Source organism: Etheostoma spectabile, chromosome 19 (assembly GCF_008692095.1).
Source record: "Etheostoma spectabile isolate EspeVRDwgs_2016 chromosome 19, UIUC_Espe_1.0, whole genome shotgun sequence".
In the NCBI taxonomy this organism is placed as follows: domain Eukaryota; kingdom Metazoa; phylum Chordata; class Actinopteri; order Perciformes; family Percidae; genus Etheostoma; species Etheostoma spectabile.
In genome coordinates, this window is record NC_045751.1 from 11,790,010 (window position 1) to 11,802,110 (window position 12,101).

General features: G+C 44.1%; 1 protein-coding gene and 1 long non-coding RNA gene across 4 annotated transcripts in view; one reads left to right on the forward strand and one right to left on the reverse strand.

Annotated features, from left to right (window-relative positions):
• Positions 1–8,987, reverse strand: part of LOC116707365 (uncharacterized) — a 26,604-nt gene extending 17,617 nt beyond the window's left edge. Inside the window, exon 1 of the long non-coding RNA XR_004336489.1 lies at positions 8,914–8,987. This is a non-coding gene — a long non-coding RNA (uncharacterized LOC116707365). The remainder of the gene's footprint in view (positions 1–8,913) is intronic.
• Positions 1–12,101, forward strand: part of LOC116707340 (uncharacterized) — a 217,341-nt gene that overhangs the window by 142,592 nt on the left and 62,648 nt on the right. The gene's annotated exons all lie outside the window — the stretch shown is intronic.

Here is a 12,101-nt window from a genome sequence, read left to right on the forward strand (position 1 = left end):
CTGCAGCTTTTAGTCTCCGCCCCCTGTTTTAACCTCGATCTCATGATCTCAGATCACATCTCATCCTTCCTCCTCCTTCTTCAGTTTAACTCTCCTAACTGGCGCCACCTTGTGAAAGAAACACATCACTGTAGCTGCTTATTGTCAGTCACGTGTAATAAGTACCACAGAGGAAGAAGTACCACCAGACTGTATATGTCCCTCATGGTCCGTAATAAGTACCACAGAAGAAGAGTACCACCAGACTTATATAGTCCTCTCTCTGTCCTGTATAAGTACCACGAGGAAGAAGTACCACACAGACTGTATATGTCCTCTCTCTGTCCGGAATAAGTGAACTCTGAGCTCATGTGTTGGTGGTTCTCACCTCTGTCTCCTCACAGGAGAAGAGGATCTTCAGCATCCTGCTGCTCTTCATCCTGACCATCCTGTGTCTCTGGTTAGTTCCAGCTTCACTTTATTATCCACTACCAAACAAAGAAGGACTAAGGTCCACAGAGACATGTGGAGATGGAGTTTAAAGTGTCAGTGTGTCTTCTCCTCACTTTCCCTCTCGTCTCCTCAACAGGAACATTTGTAGTGAATGTGACACAGACCTCCTATCAGGCAGAGGAGAACCAGGACATCACACTGGAGTGGCCTTCCACCAACCCCACAGCTCCTCCACCTCTCTTAATGTCTCTGTGAACTGTTAACTGTATCAGCCTCAGGCATGTTTCATCTCATGAGGAGTCGAGGTCCCAGAGTTCAGGATGAACAGTTTGCAGGCGAGTTCCAGTGGGACAAAGACGTCCTCAGAGAAGGACGACTCAGACTTAATGTGTCCAGACTCAGGATGAAGACTCTGGACTGTACAAGTGTTCAAGTGTCACCAGATTATGGGAGGAGCTCTGGTAGATGTTGGCTCAATGTCTCTGGTAAGTTGAAGCAATCTGATTGGTTCATGCTGTGATTATAATGAACTCATACAACGGCTATCATCGGAACTCCTTTGCACATTAAAGACAAATCCGGTGCAAATAAACCTAGGGGAATAAACACGTGTACCGAGTTGACTGTCTCTGGGATGTGTTGTCATGTATAACCATGTGACCAGTTTTAGCACAAACAGCTAATTAGCTTGTAAGATTGTCGTCGGGGCACGGGTAAAGTAAAAAGACATCGCTTTTTCTATATCACAAACAGGCTCAACATAACACCACGCCTCCACGGTAGCCTACTGAGGGCCTACATGTAAACCATTGAGAACTTTGTAGTGGCAGACAGTTTATTAAAAAGTAGTTATAAAGACAGTAGCGTCACGTAACAGGCGAGGCGTCCATCTTGGGGAAACAGTCCTGACACAGTCAAAACGACGAACACCGTGCAAGTAACCAGTAACAGCTCATAGACTGGTCCCTAATTAGAGGTTTTGGTCACATTTTAGTAGCGTTGAAAGAAATCAGAGAAAGGTTCGACTCGTGAAATGTTTCTTCACATGAATAACAGATGTTTTGTCTTTCACAGCAGCAGGGGGGATGAACCGAGACACGAACACAACAAGTCCCAACACAACAAGCCAACCCAGAGAGTCGGGGACAGGATCGGTTCGTACTGGGACTGGGACTGACAGCAAAAGGCAGCTCGTGCTGGTGGGGTTTCGTTGCGTTCAGTGTTGCTGAGAGAAAAGATTCTACAAGGATGAAAGTGCTGTACCGAATGATAGACACACTTTCTGGGCAAAATTACTGAAAGAACTGGTTTAAAATACACTACTGCTAAATTATGGCAAAATGCTAAACACACCAAACTCAACCGGTCTCTTACCCGACTGGACAGCACACTGTCTGGGCTTAATAATGACTCACTGTGGCGGCTACAAGCCCGCTCTGAACAGGGAAACATGTTATGTGTGGTTTCTGTCATGCAGTCTGGTACCGGCGGTTGTTGACAGCCATGGCACCTGGCAGCGATTATACGATTTCAGACTTAACGCCTCTTTCTTCAAGCCCGTGTTTACTAAATCTGAAATAAAGAAATCACCTTCAGTTTGCAGCTGAAGGTTTTTGAGAACCAAGTACAGAGACTAACAGCCTACTAGTATGGGAGAACCCCTAAACTGCAACTCATCAGGATATCAAGTCCAGTCACTAACACATAATCAGGGATCTTGGATGGCACATGTGTGATGTGGTATTGGCTGAATAAATATAATGTGACTCATAGTAACACATACAGGGAGAACCAGAAACATTATCAGACATATTAAATTCAATGTTTTTTGTATGGGCCTATTTTTCTTTTTAATTGATGTTGTTAACTGGGTTATTGTGAACAAATGTTAAAGATGAAGCAGGGGTATTCTTACCCTGGTTTATCATCTTTAAATACGGAGGAGAGAGAGAGACGAGGAGAGAGATGGAAGAGCGACGAGAGAGTAGGTCAGTAGTGATTAGTTGCAGCATGTGGGGGCGGCTTAGTAGAGGACTGGGACTTCAATTAAAAACTAAACCTACATCCAGCGCTTTTGCCATGCTCTGTTGTGGTTATCCCTTAGTTTTAGTCGGCTGGTTACTTCTATTATTGATGACGTACATCCCAAACTGGGGGGGGGGGATGGTTCCTTTTAGTCCTGCTAGCAGACAGGGGGTCATCCAGCACCTATCTAATGAACCTGTTGATGAGAAGGTTTCAGCGTGTCGGGTCGGGTACTGGGAGCTTTTACCAACCCTGTACGAGAGAGAATGGGAGAGTCTGATCCATTGTTACTGTACGGGACCGTTCGCATCCAAAACAAAACAAAGCAACGTTATGCAATATAGTCGGTTCTAACAGGCAGATGAGGGATGCTGAGGCGTTTCAGAAGGGACTGGAGGAGTTGAGGTGAGGTCTGATCTTCTTTGACCTTTCTGGTGCAGGATACTTGTTGAGAACTAGTTTCTCAAACTGCTGCTGTCTCTGTCAGTGTATCCGGGGTCGGACACATACGGTTACATAATGATGATTATTTCGGTCCACCACCGGAGGTAGAGCAGCGCCGACCACGTGCAGAGAGGCTGTGTTGTGTGGTCTCTTTTCTTCGGTTGTGATGCGTCTCCCTACCTGCCTCAGGGACCTTTGGAAGTCTTTAGTGATAAAAATCATGTTACTCGCAGTCCAACCTGACAAACCTGAGCCTCCCAGTCCACGGGTATTAATTGAATTTAAATGAATTCATGTATCATAGAGCTGCATACTGTCAGGTGCACATTGAAGGAGTTACGTCTGCACAAAAGACTCAAAGAGGAGAGAAGAGGAGTCATGCTTGGCTACAGCACAACATAATAATAAAATTAAGAATCAAAATAAATAAGATGATTACAGGGAATAAATGTTGAGAGGCAGAATGTTGGAGCCTTACTGCTTAATACCATTAGGTGGAATATTTATATTTTGATATATTCCACCTTTACATGAAGTGATTGTTCAGCCACAAATGATCAGAAAGAAAAGGTACAAAACTAGGGGCAATAAGATGCACCAGAAAATCAAATATTTTGGGGGAGGACTACAGTCTATTTATATATTTAGATTATAGCGCAGCTATAGTCAGGCACGGTGCACACATAGACATCAAACAAGGCTTGAGCACGGCCCTTTGTCTCTCTTATAGAAAGGCCCTCCTTTTTGTGATGAGGTTTTTAAATAGTATATTATATTATTTTTTTTTGTTTAAGTTTTTGTTTTTTAACGTTATGGTGAGTCAAGATAAAGAGTGTCTGCACGTTACAGATTACCAAAGGTTCTATACAAGCAACAATCAGTGGAGGAGTAGCACAACAGTACAGAGTTTGGAAGAGAAAACGAGAAAGCTGTTGACGTCCGTTTAAAACAGGTTATTACTGCAGCTTTAGTCTCAGCCACTCAGCTTATTTCCACAGTTTACTCGCTTGAGGTCATAATAGTAAATATGACGCCTTTTCTTCGATCCCTCAGTTGAAAGACTAATATAACTGGCCATAGTGTGTGACTGAATTATACTATCATGTAGCTGCTATGTCAGTCATGTGTAATAAGTACACTATGATGGTAGTAGAAGTGAATCACCCAGACGGTAATGTCCCTTTCTGGTGCGTGTGAATAGTACCACAGAGAAGATAGTCCAACAGACCTGTATATGTCCTCTCTCTGTCCTGTAAAATTACCACAGAGGAGAAGTGACCACCAGATCTATATGTCCCTCTTGTACTGTCAAAGTACCAGAGAAGATAGTATCACCAGACTGTATATGTCCTCTCTCTGTCCTGTAATAAGTACCACAGAGGAAGAAGTATCCACCAGACTGTATATGTCCTCTTCTGTCCTGTAATAAGTACCACAGAGGAAGAAGTTACACAGATGATATGTCTCTCTCTGTCCTGTAATTATTACCACAGAGGAAGAAGTATCACCAGACTGTAATGTCCTCTCTCGTCCTGTAATAAGACCAAGAGGAAAGAAGTATCACAGACTGTATATGTTCCTCTGTCCTGTAATAAGGTACCAGAGGAAGAAGTACACCAGAACTGTATATTCCTTCTCTGTCCTGTATAAGTACCACAGCGGAAGAAGTACCACCAAGACTGGACATGCCCTTCTCTCTGTACTAAAGTACCACAGAGGAAGACGTATCACCAGACTGTATATGTCCTCTCTCTGTCCTGAATAAGTGAACTCGGAGCTATGTGTTGGTGTCTCTTCACCTCTGTCGCTCTCTACAGGGGAGAGATGATTGGAAGCATCTGTTCTGTATATCTGACCCTGTGTGTCTTGGTGTATTCCAGCTCATTTTATATCCACTACCACTAAACAAAGAAGGGACTAAGAGTCCACAGGACATGTGGAGATGGAGTTTAAAGTTGTCCGTGTGTCTGCTCCTCCCTTTTCCCCTCTGTCTCCAACACGAAATATTTGTAGTGATGTGACCCAGACCTCCTATCAGGCAGAGGAGGAACCAGGACCTCACACTGGAGTGGACCTTCACCACCAACCCTCACAGCTCCTCCACCTCTCTTACTATCTTCTGTGAACTGTTAACTGTCCTCAGACCCTCAGTCCTGTTTCATCTCCATGAAGGCCTTTGTCCCACTGGCTCGTCCTGCAACTGTTCATCCCTGAAATTCTGGACCGTTCGCTCCTTCATGAGATGAACATGACTAAGGGTCTGAGCCCGTTAACAGTTCACAAAGATATTAAGGGGTGAAGGAGCTGTGAGGGTTGGTGGTGGGCACTCCAGTGTGAGTCCTTGTTCCCTCTTCTGCCTGATAGGAGGTCGGGTCACATCACTACAATTTTCGTGTTGGAGCACAGAGAGGGAAAAGTGAGGAGCAGACACCACTGACCATGTACTTCCTAACACTCCATCTCCACATGTCCGTGGACTTAGTCCCTTCTTTGTGTTTAGTGGTAGTGGATATAAACTGAGCTGGAACTAACCCAAGACCACGATGCGGTCAGATACATGAGCATAGAACACGATGCTCAGCATACATCATTCTCCCCTGAGAGGAGGACAGAGGTGAAGAACACGCAACACATGTAGCTCCAGTTCACTTATTCAGACCGAGAGAGGACATATTCAGTCTGGTGATACTCTCCTCTGTGGTACTTTAGTACAGGCAGAGAGGACATGTCCAGTCTGTGGTACTTCGTTCCGCTGTGGTACTTATGTACAGGGACAGAGAGAGGAATATACCGTCTGGTGATACTTCTCTCCTCTGTGGTTCCTTTATTACAGGACAGAGAGAGACATAACAGTCTGGATACTTCTTTCCTCTTGGTACTTATTACAGGACGAGATCAGACATCTACAGTCTGTGATACTTCTTCCTCTGTGGTAATTAATTACAACAGAGAGAGACATTCATTCTGTATAACTTCTTCCTCTGTGGTTACTTATTACAGGAAGAAGATGACATATACATCTGGTGAATACTTCTTCCTCTGTGGTACTTATTACAGACACGAGAGGACATATACAGTCTGGTGATATACTTCTTCTCTGTGGACTTCTGACAGACAAGAGAAGGGACATATCATTCTGTGTGGTCCTTCCTCTGTGTAATTTTACAGGACAGAGAGAGGACATATACAGTTGTTGTATTCTTCCTTCTTGTGGTACTTATTCACACGACACAGGAAGGACATATACGTCTGGTGGATTCACTTCTTACCAATCATGTGGTACTTATTACACTGACTGACAATAAGCAGCTACAGTGATGTATTAATCAGTCACCAATATGGCCAGTTATATTAGTTTCAACTGAGGAGCCGAGAAGAAGGACGTCATTATTACTATTATGACCTCAAGCGAGAACTGTGAGCAAATAACTGAGGGCGTATATAGACTAAGCTGCAGACTTAAACCGTTTTAAACGGACTTCAACAGCTTTCTCGTTTTTTCCTTCCAAACTCTTGACGTTTGTGCTACTCCTCCACATGATTGTTGTTGTATAGAAGCCTTTGTAATCTGTAACAGTGCAGACAATCTTATATCTGTGATCACCATACGTTAAAAAAAAAACTTAAAAAAAAAAAATAAATAATATCATTTAAAAACCATCTCCACACAAAAGGGCCCTTTCTATAAGAGAGACAAAGGGCCGTGCTCAAGCCATTTTGATGTCTATTGTGCACGTGCCTGACTATAAGCTGCCTATAGTCTTAAATATATAAAATAACTGTAGTTCTCCCCCAAATATTTTGATTTCTGGTGAATCTTATTGCCCCTAGTTTTGACCTTTTTTTCCTGATCATTTGTGGCTGAAATACTTCATGTAAAGTGGAATAGTAATCAATATACATATTACATCAATGGGATATTAAGCATAAGGCCGCAACATTCTGCTCTCAATCTATTATTCTCCTGTATGCATCTTTTTATTTTGATTCATTAATTTATTATTATGTATGAGCTGGTAGCCAAGCATGACTTCCTTCTCTCTCCTCTTTGAGTCTTTTGTTGCAGACTACATCCTTTCAATGTGTCACCTGACCAGTATGCAGCTCTCATGATACATGAATTCATTTAAAATTCATTAATACCCTGGACTGGGAGAGCTCAGGTTTGTCAGGGTTGGGACTGCAAGTAATGAGTTTTTATCACTAAGACTTCCAAAGATTCCCTGAGCAGGTAGGGGACCATCACACACGAAAAAGAGACACAAACACGACGTCGCTCCCTGCACGTGGTCGGACGCTGCTCTACGCCCGGGGTGGACCGAAATAGATCATCATTATGAACGGTATGTGTCCGACCCCGGAGACAACGACAGAGACAGCAAGCATTGGAACACTAGTTCTCAACAGTATCCTGCACCATGAAAGGTCAATAGAAGATCAGACTCACCTCAAACTCCTCCAGTCCCTTCTGAAACGCCTCAGCATCCGTCTCATCTGCTTTAGAACCTGACTATATTGCATACGTTGGCTTTGTTTTGTTTTTGGGAATGCGAACGGTCCCGACAGTAACAAGGATCGACTCCCATTTCTCTCTCGTCAGGGTTTGGATAAAGCTCCAGGTACCCGACCCACACGCTGCAACCTTCATCATCAAACAGGTTCATATGATAGGTGCTGGAACTCGTACCCCCTGTGCTGCTAGAAGCAGACTATAAAGAAACCATCCCCCCCCCCCAGTTCATGGGTTGTACGCATCATATCATAGAAGAACCAGCCGACTAAAACTAAGGGAGAAGCCACAACAGGCATGAAAAGCGACTGATGTAGTTTAGTTTTTAATAGAAGTCCCAGTCCTCTAGTCAAGCCGCCCCACCATGCTGCAACGTATCATACTGAACTCTCTCTCTCTCTCGTCGCATCTCCTCTCCCTCGTCTCTCCTCTCCCCTGTATTTAAAGATGATAAACACGGGTTAAAGAATACACCCTTTCACTTTTAACATTTGATTCACAATAACCCATTAACAAACATCAATTAAAAGAAAAATAGGCCCAACATAAAAACATTGAATTTAAATGTCCTGTAATTTTCTGGTTCTCCCTTATTGTTACTAGAGTCACTTATATTACTTCAGCCACATCACCCACATCACACATTGCCATCAAGAGTCCCTGATTATGGTTTAGTGACTGGGACTTTATTCACTATGAGTTGCAGTTAAGGGTTCCGTCCAACTAGAGGCTTTAGTCTCTGATCTGATTGGTTTCAAATAGACCTTACCAGCTGCAACTGAAGGTGATTTCTTTATTATCAGATTTAGTAAAAACAGGGTTGAAGAACAAGAGGCGTTAAAGTCTGATATCGTATAATCGCTGCCAGTGTGCCATGGCTGTCAACAACCGCCGTACCAGACTGATGACAGAAACCACATAACCATGTTTCCTGTTCAGCGGCTGTAGCCGCCCACAGTGAGTCATTTTAAGCCCAGACAGTGTGCTGTCAGTCGGGTAAGGGACCGTGAGTTTTGCGGTGTGTTTATCGATTGTTTGCCATAATGTTAGCAGTAGTGTATTTTTTAACAGTTCTTTCAGTAATTTTAAGCCCAGAAAGTGTGTCTATCATTCTGGTACAGACACTTTCATCCTTGTAGAAATCTTGTTCTCTCAGGCAACACTGAACCAACAGAAACCACCACCAGCAGAGCTGCTGCTGTCCAGTCCACCCCAGTAAAGACCGATCCGTCCCCACTCTCTGTGTGGCTTGTTGGTTGGGACTTGTTTGTGTTCGGTGTCTCGGTTCATCCCCGCTGCTGTGAAGAGAAAACATCTGTTTTCCATGTAAGGAAACAATTTCACAGAGTCGAACCTTCTCTGGGATTTCTTTCAACGCTAACTAAATGTGACCAAAACCTCTAATTAGGGACCAGTCTATGAGCTGTTACTGGTTACTGGCTGCACGGTGTTTCGTCGTTTACGGTCAGGACTGTTTCCCCAAGATGCGCCCGCCTTGTGACGTGAACGCTACTGTCTTTATAATCTACTTTTAATAAACTGTCGGTACACTTACAAAGTTCTCAATGGTTTACATGTAGGGCCCTCAGTAGCTACCGTGGAGGCGTGGTGTATGTTGAGCCTTTGTTGTGATAATAGAAAAAGCGATGTCTTTTTACTTTACCCGGGCCCCGCCGACAACGGTTACAAGCTATTTAGCGTTTGTGCTAAAACTGGTCAATGGATTATACATGACAACACATCCCAGAGAACAGTCAACTCGGACACGTGTGTTATTAACCCCTAGGTTTATTTTGCACCGGATTTGTCTTTTAATGTCAAAGGACTTCCGATGATAGCCGTGTAATGAGGTCATATAATCACAGCATAAACCATCAGATTGCTTCAACTTACCAGAGACATTGAGCCAACATCTACCAGACTCCTCCCATAATCGGTGGACACTTGACAACTTGTACAGTCCAGAGTCTTCAGCCTGAGTCTGGACACATTAAGTCGGTAGTCGTCCTTCTCTGAGGACGTCTTTGTCCCACTGGAACTCGTCCTGCAAACTGTTCATCCTGAACTCTGGGACCTCGACTCCTTCATGGAGATGAAACAGGACTGAGGTCTGAGGACAGTTAACAGTCACAGAAGACATTAAGAGAGGTGGAGGAGCTGTGAGGGTTGGTGGTGAAGGTCCACCATGGTGATGTCCTGGTTTCCTCTGCCTGATAGGAGGTCTGGGTCACATTCCTAAATGTTCCTGTTGAGGAGACGAGAGGGAAAGTGAGGAGCAGACACACTGACAACTTTAAACCCATCTCCACATGTCCTGTGGACACTTTAGTCTCTTTTGTTTTAGTGGAAGTGGATAATAAGTGAACTGGAAACTAACCAAGACACAGGAGGTCAGGATGAAGAGCAGCAGATGCTGCAGATCCTCTTCTCCCTGTGAGAGAGACAGGGTAAGAGACACCAACACATGAGTTCAGAGTTCACTTATTCCAGGACAGAGAGAGGACATATACAGTCGGTGGTACTCTTCCTCTGGGTACTATACAGGACAGAGAGAGGACATATAAGTCTGGTGGTACTTCTTCTCTCTGTGGTACTAATTAAACAGGACAGAGAGGACATATACAGTCTGGTGTACTTCTTCCTTCGTGGTACTTATATTACACATTGACTGACATAGCAGCTACAGTGATGTTTTTCTGTCACAATGGGCGCCGTTAGGAGAGTTTTCAACTGAGGAAGAAGAGAATATGATATGGATCTGAGATCAGGAAGGGTTAAATCAGGGGGCGAGACGGAAAGCTGCAGTTTACCGTTTCTAACTGACTTTAAACAGGTTCCTTGTTATCAATCCAACTCTGAACTTGTTGCCTTTTGTTTTAGGTAGCATAGCTGAGGGGGGGGGGGGGGGGGGGGGGGGGGGGGGGGGGGGGGGGGGCGGGGGGGGGGTTTGCCTCCCACCCCACTACAGGGAGACCTCCTGTCCTGCCACGGGTCGACCCCCCCCCCAACTGCAGTGATTCAGGAGCAACCTAACTGAGGCCACTCACTCTGTTGGAGAAAACACAGAAAGGAGTGGTGAAGGGACAATGTTTCCCCTGCACCCTGTAGCCCGCTCGCAGATCTATCACGCCATGTCTATCAGTTGTTTTTAGCACACGGTGTGTGTGTTTGTGTGTGGGGGGGGGGGGGGGTATCTGGAAGCAGCCACAACAGAAACCCACTGCAGACGTAGTGAAGGGATGTGTGTGCCTGCTTCTAGAGCCTCCGCCCCGGTGCTTGGATCTGACTACAGACATGGCTGTCGGATTATTAAGACTTTCAAGCTCATCATGCTTGTATATGTAGTTCACTCCAAATAAAGATCAAACGGGGCCAGAGGGCTGCTCTGGATTCATGGTTGACTTCTACTGCTCTAAATAAAGATGTTCTGAGCACTCAGGGGAAAAGGAGCCTCAAAACGCAAAGCAAAGTCAGAATCATTAAAAACTAAAATAAAGATGCGAACAATTAATGTTTATGGTGCATTTGGGTCATGTTAAGCCCAGAATACACAGATGTAGGTAAAATCTACACGCTAGGACTTTTTGTGCAGTTTCCAGATGATTTTTTGAATGAAATCTAGGTTTCCGGGTTCAGATGAAGTGATTCTACAATGAAAAAGCATCTTTTGGCCTACAGACAACATTCTACAGACAAAGGAGAAGTATTTTAAATGAGGACACAGGGCTTGCAGGGGGGGGTCAGTTAAGATGAACAGGAGAATTATAACACACGTATTGTTATCGAGTGTTAAAAAAAGATCAGGTAGTTTGTGCATTACTGAAGTTTGTTGTCTCCGTTTTTGAAACAGTAATTAGAGTATTTGAAAGTGCCAATTTCAGTTATATTTATGATAAACGCCAAAGCAATAAATGATTTCATAAATAAGTATCTACACAAACGGATTAAAATGGATAAATGCCCTTTTTGTAATTTTTGTTGCGCGTGTGCACATGCAATGCTAGTTTAGAACGTCTCAGACAACACAAACATTTATACAATACTTCCCATTTCATTTTATTCTAGTAGTTGAGGATTTGCATAAACGGCTGCCCGCTTGTATTTGCAGTATATTTTCGTTGATCCTTATGAGAGAAGTTTAGGTTATGGTTTACGCTGCACCACATTCGCTGTAGAAAACGAAACTACGACGAAAAACCCGGAACACAAAGGGGAAACATCTGCCACCGCAGTGCCCAGCAGAGCGACATATGAAATTATATTATTATGATGACCTGAAAACCTGAGAGGAGGAGCGCTTTCTCGTCTCTGATTTCAGTGACGAGTGGCGCTAAGTCAACACACAGTCTGCTTCAGATTTCTGACTTCAACCTAAATCCCTTTCTGTCCCTTTCTGTTATGGCCTCAGTGTATAGACTGGCTGGGGCTTGTGGTCCCTCACTTAGAGATGGTTGCTAGGTGTAGCAACAATTAAGTAGGGCTGAATGATGGTCAGACCTCACACATAGGTCAGGTATAAGAGCTACGAGTGCTTTGGAAAATACTTGTTTTTCATACGTTGGCCATGTGCCTGCCATTGGTGGTGCTTTTTACCTTCTGTTAACGCATGCGGGGGGGGGGGGAGACATCTGCAAAACGACTGTTACTGTCTTATCAAGCTGGAAATTAAAAAGGTTTTAGGAAAGGTTGC